Source organism: Macrobrachium nipponense, chromosome 31 (assembly GCF_015104395.2).
Source record: "Macrobrachium nipponense isolate FS-2020 chromosome 31, ASM1510439v2, whole genome shotgun sequence".
Classification (NCBI taxonomy): Eukaryota; Metazoa; Arthropoda; class Malacostraca; order Decapoda; family Palaemonidae; genus Macrobrachium; species Macrobrachium nipponense.
The window spans coordinates 55,019,008-55,040,902 of record NC_061093.1 but is presented as its reverse complement, the minus strand read 5'-3'; the positions used below and the strand labels follow the sequence as shown (position 1 = coordinate 55,040,902).

The 21,895-nt window shown below is 35.9% G+C and overlaps 1 pseudogene; it reads left to right on the top strand.

Moving 5' to 3' along the window:
* LOC135206855 (eukaryotic translation initiation factor 3 subunit B-like) overlaps positions 1 to 17,129 on the top strand; it is a 31,523-nt pseudogene extending 14,394 nt beyond the window's left edge.
* Positions 17,130 to 21,895: the final 4,766 nt, after the last annotated feature.

Below are 21,895 nucleotides of genomic sequence, written 5' to 3'. Positions count from 1 at the left end.
GGTCCAATTTGGGCACTCAACAAGCAAATGCTGTACTGTCATGGTATTTGACATCTGTTACATTTCACTGGGTCAGCATGTGGTGTTGACATCAAGTGACCATGTGAGAATCTTGTGTGTCCTATACGTAGCCTTGCTAGGATCACCTCTTTTGCTCTTTCCTCCTGTGAGGATGTCCTCCATGCATAGACTTCAGTTTTTATATTTTTAAGTTGGTTTGTTGTTTGGCACCGAGGCCCATTCTTCTTTCCAATCCTGGTAAATTAATGTTTTAACTGATTTTACCCAGTCTGACACTGGGGCATATGAAATTGTTGGAGGGATAGTGCAGGGCTATTTGGCAGCAGAGTCTGCATATTCATTTCCTTTATTCCCACGTGTGCTGGGATCCAACATATTTCCATTGATATTCCTGATTGAGGAGTTGATGAATTTTTATTTGAATTTCCTGTACTATTTGGTTTCCTGATGTATACTGTCCTATTGCATCTATAGCGCTACGTGAGTCACTGAAAATTACACACACACTGCTTTTTGTTTTTCCTCAGATATCATATCTAGAGCCATCTGTATGGCTGTGACTTCAGCAGTAAATACTGATGATATTGAAGGTAGGCTTTTTTTACTTAACATATTTTTCGAATATGCAGATGCTCCTACTCCAACATTATTTTTGGAGCCGTCTGTATATATCATAAATTTGTCGCCTTTTCTTCTAATGTGCTCCAAAGCATGTTGGCGGTACATTTCCGTACTTGTCATTTGTTTTTTGAGTAGGTAAGACAGGGAGGTACATATCTTTACTCTATTTAAAATCCATGGTGGTGGCAATTCCATTGGTGGGTGAAAAATTGGATTCATATTATGTATGTTCATTATGTATCTAGCTCTTTTTTGGGAAAGAGCTTGTACTATTAACTGCTGTTACTTGATTACAGTTTTGGAAGCAGTAAGTTGCAGGAGACGATCCCGCTTGCATTGAAAGACCTCTTTGTATTGTTATTAAATTACGGTGGATGTTTTAAGGGCAAAATACCTGCCTCCACCAAAAGTGAGTTTGTTGGGGACGATCGGAAAGCTCCTGTGCACAATCGCAGCCTTCATGGTGCACTGCATCGAAGAGATTTTAATGCAGATTCTGAGGCGGATGATATTGGACAGCAGTAATCTATTATGGATAAGACTGTTGCCTTATATTCATTAATAAATGTCTCGCTTGCTCCCCAATTAGTTGTGATAACTTTTTTAATATGGCAAGGGCTTTGATGCCCTTGGCTTTAATGTATTTGATGTGCTCTTTCCAATTTAAATGTTGATCAAATATTACTCCTAGATACTTGATTTTTTGTACAAAATTGTATTTCAGTGCTATAAAGATGCAGTTTTGATTGTTTGGTTCTTCATCCACCTTTTGTCTTTGTAGAAGACGATTGCTTTTGTTTTATCAGTTGAAAATTTAAATCCAACTGAATTTGCCCAACTACATATATTTGAAATGGCAGTACTGAGAACTCTCTGAGCGTGTCTCAGATTACTACTCGTATAGTAAATGACAAAGTCATCAAACATATAAACTGTTTTTTACACCACTTGGTAAAGTTTATAGTAATGTCATTGATTGCTAAAGCAAACAATGTACAGCTCAAGACACTACCTTGAGGGATTCCTTCTTCCAGTTTATAGGTTACTGAGTAGGAATTTTCTACTCTTACTTGAAAACGTTCTGTTTGTTAAGAAGTTCTTAATAAATATTGGTAAGTGGCCTCTTAGTCCCTTTGGAGTGGAGTTTTTGCATGATGTTATGTTTCCATGTTGTATCGTATGCTTTTTCTATATCAAAAAAAAAAAATATAGCTACTGTTAATTTCTTTTGTTCAAAGCCTTTTTTGATATGATCTTCTAAATGTGTTAAGGGATCTAGGGTTGATCTGCCAGCTATTGAACCAGATTGTGTTGGTGTTAAAATGGATTCTTTGGTTATTACATACGTTAATCGTGCATTAACCATTTTTTCTAAGATTTTGCATAGCAACTTGTTAGAGATATCGGTCTATAATTGGATGGCTTACTTGCATCCTTTCCTGGTTTGTTTATTGGAATAATTATGGCATGTTTCCATTTATCAGGAAAGACACGTTTTAGCCAGATACTATTGTAAAATTCTAATAAATATGATTTAGCTATAGGAGCTAATTTTTCTATCATTTCAAATGATATTTATCATATCCTGGTGCAGAGGGATGACAAGAGTTGATGGCATTATCTAGTTCATCCATAGTTAAAAATATAGTTATATTCCAGGTCTTCAAGAGTTTTCAAAATTGAGTATTATATTTTCTTTTTGTTTTCTGATACTTTGAAAATGTGTATCTAGGCTGGAGTAAGCACTGATGTTTTCAAAATGTTTCCCAATTATGTTTGATATTTCATAAGTATCATGGTATATTTTTTCCATTTAAATGTATTGCACTTCTTGGAGGTCTTATATGTTTTCCATTGATTTTCCTTATCTTTTGCCAGACATCCCTTGTATGTGTTTGAAGATATGTTTGAGACATATTCCTTCCATGATGCGATTTTTTCAGCTATTACCGTTTTTCTAAATTTGGCTGTATATTTGTTTATATAGTGGTTTTAATGTGGTTAATTGTTATGTTTGTTATAACTATTTTGTTTAATATGTTTATACTATAGGGCATTTTGTTGAGTGATTTAAGGCGAGTTTTGAGTCTGTTTAGATTGCGACTCAATATATGTTTTTTATTTTACTTAATGTTGTTAATGTTGGATTCCACCATGGGACAGGGGATTTTGTGGAATGTGTTTTGGTTTTTGGAATACTTTTATCTGCAGCATTTATTATGAAGTTTGAGAAGGATTCACATGTAGTATTGTGATCTTCATTATGTGGGAATGGTGGTATATGTTTCGTGTATAGGAAATATTTATCCCAGTTAGCTTTTGGATATTATATCTTGTAGGTGGCAATATTTTGACATTACTTAAGTAGTTCAGAATGATTGGGAAATGTCACTTGTGTATGAATCGTCTAGGATGTTCCATTCAAATTTCTACCGCTACATCATTTGAACATAATGAAATGTCAATTGAAGAAAAGGTTAGGTGTGTATTTGAAAAATATGTTGGAACTTCACTTTCATTGAGACAATACAGGTTGTGTTTCATTATAGTATTCTCTATGTTGATTCCGGATGTGTCAGTGGGGTTATTAAATATCCCATAATGGATTATGTGCATTAAAATCTCCTACTATAAGTAATGGTTTCCTGTATACTTTTGCTAATAAGTTCAGAAAAATCACTGAAATTTGCATTGAAATTTGGTTGGTTATATAATTACAAATAGTAATTTTACTTTATCAGGCATATACAGTTTAATTGATGTTATTTGATATGGCATAGATGGTATGTCAACAGGTTCATATGTAATGCTATTATTGAACGTATATGGCTGTGCCTAATTTTCCACCGTCAGTTGGTGAATAACAGGCAATTTTATAGTGTTGGATATTTGTAGGGTTACTTCCTATATGTTGTAGACATATGCACATTGGGTGTGGTCTCGTATGATTCTTTGTAATTCACCCAGACGTAGTCGGGTTAAGAGACCATTTATATTCCATTGAAGTTATTTTATATTCCATTATTGGGAGGAATTGGTGTTCAAAATTCTGTAAATTGATTGCTGATTTTACTTTATCTCGTAGTTTATATGCATTTGAATTTATTTGTGGTTTTTTAACTCGTTGTATTTGTATGTTGGTTATTAGATTCTGCGAGTTGTTTGTTTTTCATAGTTGAATATTAATTAGTCTATTTTTTGATTTTATAATTTCCTTTTTGTATTTTAAGGATTCAGAACATAATTCGTTCTCATGTTGGGTGGTTTAAAGGGCACCTCCTTAATTTGGTAAAATTGTCAATACAATTTCGTACTGTGTCCTCTGTCTTGGTAGTTAGTTTGGTTATATGTACTTACAAAGCATTCATTACAACCACAAGATGAAGCATGTTTGGTAATGTTAATTATTGGTTCAGAAGTTTTTGGGTCTAGCTTTAGAAATTTCTGGTTTTGTAATTCTATTGTTCCTTTTTCTTTGTAGTGATAAGGACTGTTGGTTTGAGGGGTTATTTGTTTTGTTGTTGTTAATGGGATATTTCGGTCTTGTGGATGTTGGGGGGTGATAGTTATATTTTGGTTTGTTTAATGGTATGATTTTCTTTAGTATTATTTGATGGAACTTGTAAAGAGTGATCTTTACTGCTCCAGATGTTGGCTGTTTGATTGAGATTGAGGGTAATTGTGTATTTCCACTTGTGATGAGGTTAGTTTAATATCCTTTTTAAAATGTCTCCTGGTGTAGTTGGAGTCTCTCTGGATTGATTGTAATTTTCAATAGTTACCTTTTTCCCTTAGTGGGGTTCTTTCTAGAATTCTTTTCTTTTGCCAGTTCGATTATCATCATTATTTAATTCTTCTTCTATTGGAAGTTCTTTCCATGGATAACTGAATCATCTATGTTGGTGGTGGTATTGGTTGTTGTAATATCACTTTTATTTTTGTGTTTCAGTAGTTATTGGTATGAAATCCAGTTTCCCTGTTTATACTATCTTGTTTGTCATTGTGCTGTTTGATGTCTTGATTTTTAGTCACATTTGAAAAGGTGGGGGTTTGGATGGATTGTTAACGCCTCTTACTTTTAGCTCAGTCTGGCTTTCCATGACTGACATTCCTGTCCTATTTATTAACAACTGAAGTTCTGTTATATTGGTAAAATGAACACTCCTTAGATTTTGCGTGATGGGCTAGTCCACAATTAATACTTTTGATTGATTACAGTTCCAATTAGTGGTATGGTCATCTGATGCACAGGAACTGCACAATATAGCTTTATTACGGCATCTTTTGTATGTGTGTCCATACCTTGAGCACTGTGTACATTGTAATGGTTTAGGAACAAAAGGACGAACTTCTCTATTTTGTCCTAGAATTTTTATTTTAAATGGTAAGTCTGGCCTGTAAATTTTATTTTGGCAATGTTGATATTTTTACTTTTATCTTTCCTACTTGAAATAGAGTATATTTCTAAATCGTGGATATTGTTATATCTCAATTTTAGGGAGTCTAGCAATAGTTGTTTTGAAGGAAGCTCCTGCTCGCTACCTGGTAGGGATGACTGTACCCTGTACATAATTCAATGTTTCGTGGCTTGTAATTATTACCTTTATATTATTTATTTCTGTTATACTTAAAAAGGCAGTGGACTGCTTTTTATTGGTTACTTGGATAAGCCATTCATTGTCCTTTGATGTGTCTGCATTCCATGTCTTGTGTTGGATATATGTTAAGTAATTTGTTTTTTTCTAGCATCGCTGCTGAGATTTTGTTGTCAGCGTTTTGAGGACTAGAAATCTTTGACCAATTACTGGTCCAAAGAGGTCATCAAAATGTACCAATGTGGGATTAAGTTCGGTAATTTTTGTTTCTTTTTGGTCCTTGTTTTATGGATGTTGCTTGTCTATTATGATTTTTATATTTTTCTGTATGCTGGGAGGATTATTTGTCTCTAATTCAGAATTATTGTTCATCATATATGGTTCCATTGTTACGATATTGGAGTTTACCAATTTATGTTTGTTTGTTTCTTTTTTATTTATGCACTCTATTTGGTTTTCTGGCTCTGCTGCTTTACTTGGAACAGGGTGTTCCTTTGTATCTTTTATAGTACTTTCACTACTTGTGGCAGTACCTAGGAAATTCGGGAGTGACGTGCCAATGGTCATCAACTGTGCCGTAGTTTTTCCATCATGGGGCCCAGGGGTACTCAAATCATTTATTTCACAGTTCATAAATTTTGAGTTTTTACAAAAAAAAAAAAAAAAAAAAAAAAAAAAAAAAAAAAAAAAAAATTTTTCTTGAAAAGATATCATTGGCCCTTCGCGTAGTTAAATCTTCTGCCAAAGGCACAAGTGAGAAAGGACTCCCAAATGTCCGCATCACCCTACCCTACCCCAAAAGGGGATGCATAACACGATTAGTATGGCCCAAGTGTAAGCAGAACCCGCTTGCTAGGACTAGAGTATTATGTTTAATACAATTATCCCCATCCTAATCACATTATGGCAAATGGATAGAATGCCGAGAGTTCTATTCCTAGAACCAGGCCTCCCCTGGAATCCGTGTGAGGTCCAGCTCCACAGAATAGTTCCGCCTGAAAAACAGGTCCGAACATTGTCGGGTAGATGATGGATCTACCACAGTTCTCACTATTTAGCTTCGGATTTAACTCCACGTTAAGCCATGATATGTTTCTCATTATTTGCTTTTTAAAAATTTTGGCAAAAAATGGAAAAGTCCACATAAGTTTACTCGAAAATAAAATATTAATGTCATATGGGACTCTTGGGTTCGAACCTGGGAATAGATTCCTGAGGTTTCGAGGAGCCCCCCTCCCCCCACCACGTCAAGGTGGTCCCAAAATGAGGGGTAGAAAAGCATTAAAATTGCTTGTTTTTGCATTGTACTTTTATTGAAAAATACACAGTTTAATGTTAAAATCACTAAACCTGGAGGGGAATCATAGTTGTTAGTGCATTTGCCCTGGACAGGATTGAAACCTGGGACTTTCACATACGTAACTTACCGAGTAATTACAAAGCTAATGTTTCTACTCGTGCCGCAGCCTTTTAGTGATTCTGTTGTTTTGTGTAGGTGACAACTCCCGCCAACTATCGAGGAATATGAGAAACAACCTGGCCAATAAGCTCACTTTGTTTCTGCTGGCTCTGATGTATGCTTCAGTACTTTTTGCAGCAGCTTTTTTCATGGTTTTCTGATGTGTAGGGATGAACATCAGTCTGTATCTGGATGACTGGCTGCTTCAATCTCAGTCAAAGTAAAAGTGTTGAAGGACTTACACAAGATTCTTCGTTCCATCTCTCTGAGCAACCACGCTCGATAAAACACACTTCCTCATTGCTTTAGCTACTGCTGATTTAATTACAGAATCAGATCCTGCCCTCCTCTCTTATGGACATGAAGGCACCAAAGTGTCTTATTGGCCAGATTGTTTATCGTGTTCCTCACCTCGATTTTGGGCGGGGCTTGTCACCTACTCAGAACAATAGAATTGCTACTGTGAATTTTTAAAAAGGCTGCAGCACGAGCAGAAATAATAGCTATGTAATTACCTGGCAATTATATGCATATGAAACAATTTTATTGTGATAATATATTTGTTTAGATACTCTGTAAACAGTTAACTGACCACTTTGCTATCAAGAGTGTTATAAGTTTTATTGCATGTGCTGTACGTATTTCTGTTAAATTCAGGTTCTTTAAGTAAAATCACCTTAGCCACCCATGTTAGCTGATTGGCAATTTTATACCACTTGGCTAATTAAGAATTTCAATTTTATACCACTTGGCTAATTAAGAATTTCAATTTTATACCACTTGGCTAATTAAGAATTTCAATTTTATACCACTTGGCTAATTAAGAATTTCAATTTTATACCACTTGGCTAATTAAGAATTTCAACTAGGTGGTCTAATTGATTAGAAACAAAAGAAATATACAATACTTCTAGTTTACCAATTAACTCAAATTAACTCGTGCCATTTTTCGTTTGGTATATCAAAGTGATCTAAGGTCAATTTTTTTTTTTTCAACATCAGATACTTGGTCACATTCTCTCCTCACGTTGATCCGAGGGCTGAAGAACCCCAGTCTGTCATTATTTGGGACACAAGATCTGGCCAGAAGAAGCGAGCATTCAATGCTGAGAGACCACCACTGTGGCCAGTTTTCAAGTGGTCCAATGATGATAGGTACTTTGCCAGGATTGGTGAAGATCTCTTAAGTGTGTATGAGACCCCGGTAAGTAACTAACAATACTTGTAAACTTCAGAATACTGTTATTTGTCTCCAGATTCCTCCCCTAATGTAAAGGACCTGTGTTTTGTATATCGTGTAGGAACAAGTCACAATTTTTGAAAGTAAATTGTATTTTTAATTTTTCCTTTTTTATACAAACCTGAGGTCCTTTACATAACATTTATGCCCGCTTCATGCCACCCCTCAATCTGAAACCTGGGCTGAAAGGCAAATTGGAATGTTTACATCCGGGCAGGCAGTCTACCAAACGGTAGGTTACTGCCTAACCACCTTGTTAAAAAGTTTAATGGCTTTTCCCAGCTTCCCTGTCAGTAATTCTTAATGAAAAGTACCTCAGGTTTGTATAGTCAGATGAATTGCAATTTACTTTTTAAGAAATGTGATATTAGGGAGTGAACTGTGAAAATAGGCAGTTATGAGCAATTTAGTTTAAGGGGTACAGGGTATTTGGTAGTTGTAAAACAGTAATAAGTATTTTTAGAGGGGATTTAGCATTTCCACAGTGGGTTCTGGAACTATCCCTGTTTAAGCAAGTTTGAAAGATTCTAGTCAAGACCTTTCTTTTTCAGTCCTCGGAGATTGCTGATAAGAAAAGAGCATAAAAGTTAGTGGTATTAAGGACTTCAGTTGGTCTCCCACAGACAACATTTTGGCATATTGGATTGCAGAAGACAAAGATGTACCAGCCAAAGTGACCCTTGTTTCCATACCAAGCAGAGAAGAAGTAAGTTACACATGTAAATTTGTACTTGTGTACTATTTGGTTCAAAATAAGACTTAATTATAAGGAATGGTTTACTAGAATGTGAATGATTAAAGTCGTCGTTAGTATTCATACATAATGAGAGATTAGGGTGTCAAGTACAATCTTTTTTTCCTCAGGTGCGCACAAAGAATCTGTTCAATGTTGCTGACTGCAAGATGCACTGGCAGAAATGTGGTGATTATTTGTGTGTTAAGGTCGCCAGATACGCCAAGGCAAAACGTGAAAAGAATGAAGTGAAGTACTCCGGTATATACTACAATTTTGAAATTTTCCATATGCGAGAAAAGGGAATTGCTGTTGACAGCTTGGAAATTAAGGAAAATATTCAGGTATGTGTCTTAGTTGGTGATAATTTTTTTTTTCTTTTTCTTTATGAATTTGAAAATAATGCTGTAATCTTGTTTTTTGTAGTTCTGGCTTTGGAAATCATCAATTACTAGTCTTGTATCTTATTATCATTTCCTTGGGGGTCGACTATAGCTTCAACTGAGGATTTTGTTCATTTTAGGTGCAGACTTAGGCTTATTTTTTTTATGTAATGTATTCCTTTTGGGTGTATGTTTTTATGAATGCAAAGTATGTATAATATGTGCTACGTGTAAAGTTAAGGACACACTATGATTACTGTTAAACTCTTTTCAGACATTTCTTTCTGTTTACTGGTTAAGACTCCTTGGTTATTAATTGCTATCTTTGGAACTGGGAATGAAGTCCTAGTGGTATTGTTGAATTTACCCAGAATAATAAAGATAACTTGCTTGAAACTTCTATGGGGATTGCCGTATTTTGATACTGAAAAGTGTTCTAGCTCTGAACATTTTTCTACTATGCATGACCCCAAGATTAATAGTGAGGATCTTCTCTGGGTTTCCAGCTTCCCAATGCTGATTGACCTCGTTTACCTCATACAGTCTTCTGTTCAAAGAAAGTTTTTTAGTGTAACTACAGTAACTACATCTCTTGTAGCTAGTTTTATTTTAGGTTTGACATAATCCATATTTGATGAGTTGAAAGTTAATCAAGGATCTGGGCATTTGAGGTGATGAAATTTTAAAATGGGTTGGAGAGAAATTTAACACTAGGGTCTTAATTGATAATAATGGAATGTTGTTTGGTAGTATGTTGGATTGTGTTTGGTGTGGCTAATCAAAATTCTCAGATTTACTTATGGTTGGCTTTATTTATGAGTGAAGTGGCTATCCATAATATTCTTGGTAAAGATATGACTTGCAAGAGAAAACAGAGAAAGTACCAAAAATCATGGATGGCGTATCAAAGTGAAACCAGTATTTGATAGGCTTATGTACACAAGGGTTGAAAGAAAATTTTTTGACATACACAGTTGGGGTTTACATAATGTCCATTTGCACATCAAATGAATTGAAGCCATCTAGGAAATCGTAAATGCATTCAGATCTGAGTTTCTTGTCTACTATTAGTATGATTAATAGTTGAAAAGTTTTCAAAGAAAATTAGAACACATAAGCTCTTTTTATTGAATTTAAAAAAAATTTTATATTATCAGTGTATGTACAGAGTAGAGTATCTATCATGTGTATAGTATTCTGTAGTAATTTTTTGGGGGTTGTAGATAAATGTAAGTCTGTTGAAGTATGTGTGATATAAGTCATCAGTGCATCAAATAAGAGCTTTGTACTTTTTTTTTCAGGCATTTGCTTGGGAACCAGTAAATAATAAATTTGGTATTAATATCAGGGGAACCTCCCAATGTTAATGTCACCTTCTTCCAAGTGAATAAGGGACAACCGCCAACTGAGCTGAAGAAGTTGGAGAAACGTCCATGCAACAACCTCTTCTGGTCTCCACAGGGTCAGTTTGTTGTATTGGCTGGCCTTCATAACCTAAGTGGAGCTCTTGAGTTTATTGACACCAAGGATTTCCAGGTAATGATGCAAGTTCATTTGTATAAATGCTTCTGTATTCTATTGTATCGTGCTTTCCTTTTTAACCATTGATATTTTTGGGGTATCCAAAATTCTGGAGTTCATGGTCACCGAGGATTTCCAGGTAATGATGCAGTTCATTTTCTATTAATTTTTGGGATGTCCAAAATTTGTCTACTAAAACACTTCCAGTGTATTGCTTGTGAGATTAGTAGAATTATGTCATCAATTGGCAAATGTTCATGATAAAATGCAGCTATTGATGTCATTTGAAGCTAAATGTTTATTGTGGTATCTGTAAAAATTAAATGTATATAGTCAATGAAGCACGGAGGTTGGCTAGGAACAAATTTCTTTTGTATTTGGCCTTGATTGTGTGTGTATACAGTAGAAGGCAAAATAAGTTACAAGTTTTTATGATTTTCGCTTTTGCTCTTCGAACAACCCTACTTGGGTGAGAGATATTAAATCTTCCACAATACACTACAGATGGCATCCTGTTTCTACCCAATATAAATTTTATTTATTTATTTTTTCTGTGAATTGCATTAGTTGACATCTTCAGGTTCTCAAGTGGGATTTGTATGACTATTGAAATCTCAGGCTTAATTTTGTCATACAGACCTAATATCATCTTGGTGACACACATGTGATGAGCTAATACAGTTATTGGTTGCAGGTCCATAATAATATCACATGTGAAGTATAAAGTCTTGAATTTTTTTAAGATGTAATGTATTTCCTTTTGGGTGTATGTTTTTATGAAGGCAAAGTAAATTTTGTACTAGTAGCTTAATTCAAGTATGCATAATATGTGCTATGTAAAGTTAAGGATACTATCATTACTGTAAACTCTTTTCAGAAATTTCTTTCTGTTTACTGGTTAAGGCTCCTTGGTTATTAATTGCTATCTTTGGAACTGGGAATGAAGTCCTAGTGGTATTGTTGAATTTACCCAGAATAATAAAGGTAACTTGCTTGAAACTTCTATGGGGATTGCCGTATTTTGATACTGAAAAGTGTTCTAGCTAATATTTTTTCTACTATGCATGACCCCAAGATTAATAGTGAGGATCTTCTCTGGGTTTCCAGCTTCTCAATGCTGATTGACCTCGTTTACCTCATACAGTCTTCTGCTTCAAAAAGAAAGAAAGTTTTTTAGTGTAACTACAGTAACTACATCTCGTGTAGCTAATTTTATTTTAGGTTTGACATGATCCATATTTGATGAGTTGAAAGTTAATCGAAAGATCTTTAAAGTCATAATGTTTACTTGACTGAAGATGAACCTAGTATAAAGTTCGAAAGCTTTTATTTTCTATTAAAGACTTTATACTTCACATGCAATATTATTGTGGACCTGCACCCCCCCCCCCAAATTGTTTTCATCATTTTTGACACTGAAAATTGTGCCCAATACAGTTATTGACACCCTATTGGTGATTGGGTTGGGTTGTTTATGACTAGGGAAAGAGGCTTTGTTCCTACACAATTACAAACTCTCGTTCTTCACATATAGGAATTAACTTTCACGATTGTAAAGATCTCAGGTTTGTGATTCTGGAAAAATACAAATTACTTAAAAATTTAGATTTTTCATTTTGTCTGGAAAGCCTGAGAGAGGGAGAAGTAGGATTTTATGACCAGATTAGAGAACCCCTAATACATGAGGGATGCAGGTAACTAGTCTGATTTTAAATCGGGAAAAAGTTTGGCAACGTAAACTAATGACAGCCATTTGTTTTTGCTGTAGACTGTAGAAGTAAATATTTTGGGTTGTATGCGAGTTGTGGTCATGAGCAGTTAAACTTAACCTCCTCATTCAACTCAATCATAGAATTCTAAAAGATTGGTTCCATTACACTGGTTTTTGTTATCAAGGTAGCCTTTTTAGAAGTCTTAGAATAGATTTAGCAATAATTTTGATAATTGGTATGTTTTTATTTTTTTTTATTTTTTTTTTATTTATTTATTTTTTTTACAAGTTCAGTGTCATTATTGATAGAGGACATGTTAATGAGGGGCAGTTCAGGTGTGATTATATGTCATGTAATTGATTTTCTCTTTCAATAAACAGGTAATGCAAACTGCTGAAACAACCTTTATGGCAACTGATATTGAGTGGGATCCAACGGGTCGTTATGTTGCATCTTGGTGTCTTTGGTGGCGGGGCCAATAAGGTATGTATGGTTCTTACTTTGAGTTAGAAAATATTGTAAACCTATGGAAATTATAGTGCAAAAAATACTAGACAATGATAAATATATTTCATGACATTAATGTAATCTTGTGAAACACGGGCACAATGTTACTTCCCATTGGTGCATAGTACACTGAAGTAGATTAACTCTGTGGCACAATGCATGCTGCAAGTGGTAATTGCCTGTGGGGTAGAAGTCTTGGTGCAAAAGAAACCTATAAAACAAGAAATGAAAATGAGCAGGATAAAGAAAAAAAGATGAAACCTTAGTTCAGATAAGGAATCGGTCATGAAGAGCACAAGATAAAAAACCAAGATAACTCCTGTCTAACTTATGAATGGGAAATCTGATGTATCTGTGCTTGATCATGTAATTTTTTTGTATCTTTTATATCATCTATCCCTTGTATTGGTTTATATTTAATGTTTTCTTTGGTTGAAAATGTATAACATTCCTTTTCCATTGTGATAGGTTGATAATGCTTACTGGTTGTGGTCATTCCAAGGAAAATGCTTGAAGAGACAAGTCTTCAATAAGTTCTGTCAGCTGCTGTGGAGGCCTCGTCCACCTCGCTGCTTTCAGCTCAAGATATTAAGGTAAGAGATCTGTTTGCTTGTTCCCTAATTTTATAATAAAAAAAAAGGAAAATACATAAATTTTTGGGTTGCTTGTTTGGTTAATTGCTGATGTGGAAAATTCAATAGTAGAAGAAAGTTTTGCAATGGAAGTGAAGCTTTGGTAGATGATGGGTGCATTCATTTTGCTTTTTCATTTTAGGAAAATGTCTTCCTTATGGTTGTCTTGATTATTTCATTTCTGGAGACTTGTCATAAGTGTATTACTTTTTAACATCAGCAACATAGCTGAAAATGAATGCCATGTCAAAGAACCAAAGATCATTCATATGTTCAGTATTAAAGTAAAAATTGTTGAAATGAATCAAGGTCTTGCAAGAAATGAGAGTAATTCAGCATGAAGTGTTTTACTCCATATTACACATTTTAATCTACTGTATTATAAATTCTGTGGTTAATATTTTATTGGTCTTCTTCGTCCATTAAGTAACACAAATAACTAGAATGACTGTCAAAAATAACAGTTTCATGTAAATTTTTTTACCAATTTTTTCCAGTGATGTTAGTAATGACAGGGAAAGTAATCTTTAATTATTGCAAAGCATTGAACCTGTTTTGAGGTGAGGAGTTAGTTATCTGGTGATTTTGTCATCACTGAAATGGAATTTAACTGATGTAAAAAGGGAGGCACAATGTAATGGAGTAAAATACTGTAGTGAAACGTAGAGAGAGAAAACTGTTGTTGTTTGTGTCATGGTTGCGTTAATATACATCTTCCCTTTGTATATCTCTCAGGATATCAAGAAGAACATGAAGAAGTATGCTGCTAACTTTGAGGTGCAAGATAAGTATGCGTTTCAGCAAGGCCTCTCGAGAAATTATTGAGAAGCGACAGAAGCAGATGGCTGTGTTCACAGAATATCGCCAGAAGCAAATAGACCTTTACAATGAGACCAAAGAAGACGCTTGAAACTTCGTGATGGTGAGAATTGCTTTATTCCTTTAATTACTTGTACCTTCTACTCAGTTCATTTGTAACAGCATTTTTGTAATGTGCAGTACATTTACAATTTTTTAATTTTTTTAGCTCATTTTTATTTTGTGGGATCAGCAAGAGGGTAGTTTTATACACACTATGGCAAATGCTGCACTCCTTTGTGTTTGTGTGACATTGCAAGGGGGGTTGTTTCTGTAAGCTTTACTAGGTATGGAAGCATCTGTCAATAACTACCTCTATATTTGAAGTTCGGTTCCTCTCGTATGAGTAGAGTTGTAGATAATAGACCATAGGGACCATAGAACAAGAGAACAATGTAATGATGAGTGAAGTCTCTTTTGTGTTCATTTCTGTTACTGATACCTTTTGCAATATATGAGCTGACGTTCTTTATCAGGAGGAATGCTGAAAATGCTGAATATACAGGGTGACCCCCCAAAAAAAAAAAAAAAACGGGCGCCAACTTCGATTATTTTATTTTAAATTTTATTATTTTTATTATTTTTTTGTAGGCATCAAGAGCCACCAGCTATAACTAGTTTATTGTGTTCAGAACATCATATTTAAAAATCATAATGATTGGCCTTTTCTTCTTCAATCTAGAGCATGTTGCTTGAGATGACTGCCAATCAGCTCCATGCATTTCTTAAGGCGTAGCACAAAGTTGTTCAAGACATCCTTACAAACAGACTGAGGAATGGCTCTAATCTCCTCCCTAATGGTTTCCTTGAGTTCAGTGATGGGCCTGGGTCTCCTTGCATGCACTCGGTCCTTCAAGTAGCCCCAAAGGAAGGAGTCTGGGGGGGCTAATGTCTGGGCTGTGAGGATGTCCACTCAAAATCAGTCTGGAGACTGATCACACGGCTTCCAAAGTTCTCTTTAAGCCAGTCTTCGGAAAGATTGGACATGTGAGAGCTTGCTCTATCTTGCTGGAACCGGTACTTTCTCGTAAGCAACAGATAAGAGGGTCTGTAGCTCACTCTCTAAGGCATTGAGGACCTCAACGTATCTTTCTTGGCGACTGTCATTGTCGCACCCGATTCTTCAAAGAACATTTGTCCGATGATGCCTGTGGCTGAGATTGCAGATCACACTGTGCACTTAGGGGAGTGTAGAGGCTTGGTGGTTATTTTGTTAGGCTTGACGTTCCCAGAAGACAATTGTCTTTGAGTTCACCTTTCCTTCAAGATGAGAGTGGGCTTCATTTGAGGTTCAAAGGAGGTCTAGAAAATTCTGGGGTTTCCTAGATTTTCTTAAGCAACTTGACTGCCATAGCCTTTATCTGCTGTTTGTCGGAGGGTGTAAGGGTCTGCTTCGTCTGTATTCTGTATGGGTAAGCCTTTATATCGTTGAGTAGTACTCTCATGCACATCTCACGGGATATGCTAAGAGAGTGACTCTCCTTGCGCACAGTATTGCGGACTCTGCTCAACTGACTCCCTTACCCTCTCGATCAGCTCCGCTGTACGCTTCCTGGTACGTCCTGATTGGGGCTACGTTGAGGTTCTTCATGGTTCCATAATTCTCAAAAGTGGTCCACCCAGTTCTGAATTCTGCTTTTGGAGGGAGCATTCTCGCATTCAAACTTGATGCTCTAAAGTCCTCCTGGGTTTTCTGAACGAGGCCATCTTAAAAGTAAAATTTTACGAGTAATGTATATATTCTTTGTTCGAGTTTCCATGAGGCCTCATTGTGTTTGCAGGCGTTGCTGCTGCCATGTCCTGAAAAATAAGTGATTAGTTAATGAATGAAGGAAATAATACAAGAAGTGTGCACGGGGCTTGCTTGCTTTTTTTTTTTTTTTTTTTTTTTTTGTTCTTTTTGGAGGGGGGGGTGTGGGGGGGGTTGTCCACCCTGTATTTTTCAATGAGTATGTAGAATGGCCATATTTACTTAAGCAAATTGAAATTTGACAGTGTCAGACTGAATGTACCATATTACAATTATGGCAAGTTATGAATCAGTGACGTCAGATATGTATATTGAAAAAATATTTGTAGTTAAAACTTTATCCAAAGAAGTATAAATAATTTTAGAAATATACTTTGGTTTTCATAATACATTTCAGAAACACGTAGTTTTTGTCTGCATAGGTTCTAAGATTTCGTTGATTTTAGGGTATATCTTGGTTAGATCTGAAAGTAATGTTTTTGGTTTTAGTATTTGTAAATTGAAATGCCAAGAGTCTTTATAGAAAGTTCAAGGAAATTTGGAAAGCAATAGCAGTGTGGTTTAAGTTCTAAAAAGTTGACTGCTTTTTAATTTCAGGACAAGATACCGACACCCTTACATCGAATGAAAATGACTTCAAGGAAGAAATTGTTGAATTTTTGATCAAGAAAGACGTTGTAGTGATTGAAGATTAATCATCAAGCTAAAATCCGCGTATTCGCCATCTTGTATTGTGGCCTCGTGAAGTGTGGTGGTGGTGGAAGAACTATTAACATCAGCTGTAGAATACATTTACGGATCACTTCTTTGATGGTGAAAAATTCTATTCGGCCTTTAATCACTTTGAGGCTGATTAATTGAATTAGCTTTAGGGTGAGGTTTGATGAAAAGACTTTAGAGCTCAAGCTCAACTAGACTTTCAGCTGTAGAGCCCAAGCTCAAGTAGACTTTCAGCGGCAGAGTTGGGGGATATATTCAACATGTCCTTTTGGACTTCGTGGTGTGTAACTCCTGGGACGATTCTGTATTACAGTGGTTTATTCCATATTCCTTTTAGGAAAAAGTTGAGTCTACTTATTAAATTGTTTAAAGTGAAACTTTTTTTTTTTCCTCTTTTAATCATCCTTGTCCATTTGTCTTGGTCAAGTTAGATCTTACGCTATGGCTGCATAGTGCAAATAAAGTACCTGGACTACACAGGTTGCAAAACCTAAGATACTTAGCTAAAAGCTTTTGACTTAGGTTGCAAATTGCAAAAACAAATGAAATTTTCAAGGAATAATTGCACAATATAGTGAATGTCAAATTAGCAAATGATAAGTTATTCATAGAAATAATGTACGTAGGTAAGATTATCAAATGAAAGGTACAATATACAAATTGGAAATAGTAGTTAAGCAATCTTGGTGCAAGAGTGCAAATGAGATCTGTTCACATAAAAAATTTTTAAAACTCATGTAGCTGGAACATGGAATCTCAATTAAGTGTAAACGAAAAAAAAGCCCCAAATTTAAAAAAAAAAATTAATACGGTATTTGAGTTTATAGTGAATATGAATGCTAATGGTGAGGATGTAGGAACTTGCAACCTGACTACTAAGGAGTGGTATCCCAAATCAATATTACTAAAATAAAGTACTTTGTACTTAAGCTCTTCACATTATAATGGAAATCAGCACTATATTGTATGGAAAAAAAAATTCGAGACTGGAATTATGTGGAAGCCTATAGAATCTAACATTGATGCTACCAAAATCAAGCTAAATTTAAAAATAATAATTCTCCCGTAGGGGGAATAGTGCTATCAGTGCACATCACATGTTGCACCAAGCATTACTCATGGTTCTTTGCAACATCCCTTTGATCCATAGTAGGAATAGCAACTCCTTTCATTCCAAATAAAACAGATATTCAGAGACAGGTCTTCTAATAGCCACTGTGAATTGGTACTAATTCAGAGACAGGTCTTCTAATAGCCACTGAATGAGTACGTACTATTCTTTATCAGAAGAAGGTCTTAAAAGTGAAAAGGTAACTGCCTAGTTTAATTAAAAGAAACTGAAGATAAAGTTGACATGAATGCTATTGTTAAATGAGAGGAATGAAGCCTTTTGGCAGTCAGTTGATCACTAGGTATGGAAAATGGTTAGTAAATTTGGACAACTAACTGTAATCCAACCATGCTGTAGTTGGGGCAAATAAAGTCTGAATAGTAAGGCCATAGTCTTGAGTTTTTGGGGGGTCAAGCAGACTTTTCCTTAAAACAGAAAAATGAAGCCTATTGGTAATCAGTTGGTCTCTATATAATATATTATAAATATGTTTTTAAGTGAACATAAAGCGCATCAGCGGCGTGGTTGGTATGGTATTAGCGTCCCACCTCGGTGGTCGCGGGTTCGATTCTCTACCATTCCATTGAGAAGTGAGAGATGTGTATTTCTGGTGATAGAAGTTCACTCTCGACATGGTTCGGAAGTCATGTAAAGCCGTTGGTCCCGTTGCCGAATAACCACTGGTTCCATTCAACGTAAAAGCACCATGCAAACCAAACAAACATTAATGTTTACCGACAATATCCAGGTTACGGGACGGAAGGAAACTACGCAATCAAGGAAAAGACTGAATTTGACACATAAGGTGACACGGGATACACATAGGAGTTAAATAATTCACTGTACTAATTGAAGTCTGGTCTAAAATGGAAACCTGCAATTTGAAAAATAAAAAAAAGGAAAATTCAATGACTAACAATGTCGTGACTAATAAAGAAACCTAAAACTGATTCGGGACACTACCTTGTCGGCCCATTTATGACCTCTCCTCCCTCCTGATGGGTGGCTGTATGTAGTTGCTCGGTTCTTGATACTCCGTTTTCTATGAACGAGCCCCTTGGACCCTTGGCACACTGAGTCCTCTCACTGCTCTTCCTAGCCTATAGCGCAGATTTTCTCCAAGCAGCTACGTTTCTCTAGAACAGAGAACAATTTTAAAGATCAGATTCAGATGTCTGGAGAAACTAAGCCCTATTAATATTAATAACATGTCCAGAGTAGAGATTAATAGTGTCGGGGGTGGGGGGGTGACAGTAACCTTCCATTCAGACAGCTGTATGCTGAAGAAAATTATTGTGTTTCTTTGAAAAGAATGAAACAATTTACATTTTACATTAATGTCTCTTACAAAATTGCATCAAAGTTATATTCTACTTCAATTAATTTCCCGTGGTTACACTATCTTGTATCTGCGATAATATCATTGAAAATTATTTACATCAATGTCAAAATTTACAATATTGCAGAATAAGGTTCCTACCAGCAATTAAAATTCAGTCAAATTATAAGGTGCTTGTTAGTCTTAAAGACAACAATCGGTAAATTCTGAGTAGATAATATTTCCCAATTATATAAATCAAAGTATAACAATATTAAACAGTTTTAAGCAATTATTACTAGAGTCATATCTAAGGATAGTCACGCACTTACTGTGAAGTGAAATTCGTGCAGTTAGTTTGCCTTGACAAAGCATCACAACGAATGAAGTATCTTTGGTGCCGTAGTATGTACATACTTGGAAAATAACGGCACTGTGCTTTGAACGTGGCACTAAGGTCGCGGGTGCCTCTTGGCACTAAATTGAATACATGTGTAATATAAAGACTGATAATATATGTATGAGACATTGTTGTATGTCACGTACTTTGACATTCCTTAGAAATTGGGGATTCATCATTTAACTTCCCTGGAGACTGAGAGTCTGAGTGATGGCCTAGAGAATGCTGATAACTTTTTTGGGATGGTGTGACATTAAGATCCCTACTAAGCAGGTCAATGTTCGTCCTGTAGGTATGGATGTTTGAGAGAGGTGGCTTTGAAACCAGTTTGTAGAAGTTATGAGGCGTGGACAAAGGGCGTGAGTTTGTCTGTAAGTGTGAGCCTCTTTCGTTCATAATGGCAGGTAATTAGCCAGAACGACGGGGACTGTTACAAGGAGAAAAGGCAGATGATGGGATAGCTCTGCGAACGTTATATATTTATTCTGTGCAGTGAGATTCTGGCTGAGATGGGTAAGAATTCCTGTGTTTTAGCCAAAGGTGTGGCTTGACTGTATTTTTGATATTTTGTAAAGATGTTCTATTTCGTTTAATCTTTTGACTTTGTCTTTACAATTGTGTATGCTCGTTAGTGTGTTCCTCCTGTCTAACAGGCAGATCTAGTGGAGGGAACTATATTTTGGAGAAGAGATAAATGGTGTGAATAATTATTTTATAGACTGATATTTTATGGGGGTTATCTGAGTATCTGAATTTGAGTTATCATTCCACTTAATTATCCTGTGAGAATCTGAGTTATTCAAATAATACTTTACTTTGAATAAACGTATATTTTTGTAGTTCTGACTCTGATTTGATGACCTAATGAAATGATGACCTAATGAAATGGTGAGAGAGAGAGAAAGAGCGGTTTGCGAGTCGAGAGAGAGAGAGAGAGAGAGAGAGAGAGAGAGAGAGAGAGAGAGAGAAGGGCTGTTGTCAGTGTCTGAGAGAGAGAGAGAGAGAGAGAGAGGAGAAACTATTACCAAACTTATTTTGCCTACCGCTTTGGCTTACGCTTACCAACATGAAAATACGAGAAACTATGTCGTATCAGTGGTGGCAGCGGACGTGAACCGTTGTTACGCCTTTTGTTAGATTAATAATTGCTTAAAAAATGCTGTTTCCGGAGAGACTGATTGTTAAAGTGGGTTAGGATGTCGTTAATAAGCGTCGGACATAAGAGTTATGGAGTCGTAGTTATGGTACTGAGCGAGAGAAATTCTATTAGTCATCAAATTGCCCATGGTGATGCCTCAAAGGAGTCGGGCAGTCAGTTTGGACTGAGATTCTGTGAGTGCGGTCCCTGAGACATCCGAGAGTGTGTATTGGCGTGTTTTTTCTCTCGCGGGTCGGGTATCTCCATTGAGGAAGTGAGTGTTGTATTATTATTTTTTTGACTTTGTGTACGAGGTCATTTTTGGAGTTAAAGAGGCAGTTCACATCACCATTTTTTTTTCTCATTGGAGTAGAATGTGATGTGTCTTTTTCTGTTCTTGGCACATGTTTAGAAGAGATGCATTCATCTTTGTTTTAATTCATACGTGTGTGTATGATGTGTATAATGAGCTGGGACAAAGGAAGGATTAAAGAAGATGATCAAGCTATCAAAGGCTAGAAATAAGAGCACCAAAGATATTTACAACAGATCAAACAAATAAAGGATCAAGATGGTGTAGTACTTAGAAAGGAGGAAGACATTGTGAAGAGATGGAAAGAATATTTCGAACATTTGTTAAATGAAGAAAATAATAGACTAATAAGAGAGGATGGGCAAGTGAACATTGGCATAGTAATGAGGTTTTCTAGGCAAGAGGTACTAAATGCACTGAAGAAGATGAAGAATGGGAAGGCAACCGGACCAGACATAATTCCGGTGGAGGCATGGAAAGCATTAGGAGATGAATGAGTGGATATACTGTACGATCTTATGATAAAGATCCTTGAACAGGAAAAGATACCAAACGAGTGGCGTGGGAGTATATTGATCTCAATTTTTTAAAGGGAAAGGCGATGTCCAAGAGTGTGGTAATTATAGGGGCATTAAATTGATGTCCCACACTTTGAAGATACTGGAAAGGATGATAGATGCTAGACTGAGAGAAGAAGTACAAATAGGTAAAGAGCAGATGGGATTTATGAAGGGAAGGGGAACAACAAATGGGATGTTTTGTCTGAGCCACTAATGGAGAAATTCGGGGAAAAGACAAAGGGACCTACATATGGTATTCATTGACCTTGAAAAGGCTTATGACCGAGTCCGAGACATGAGGTA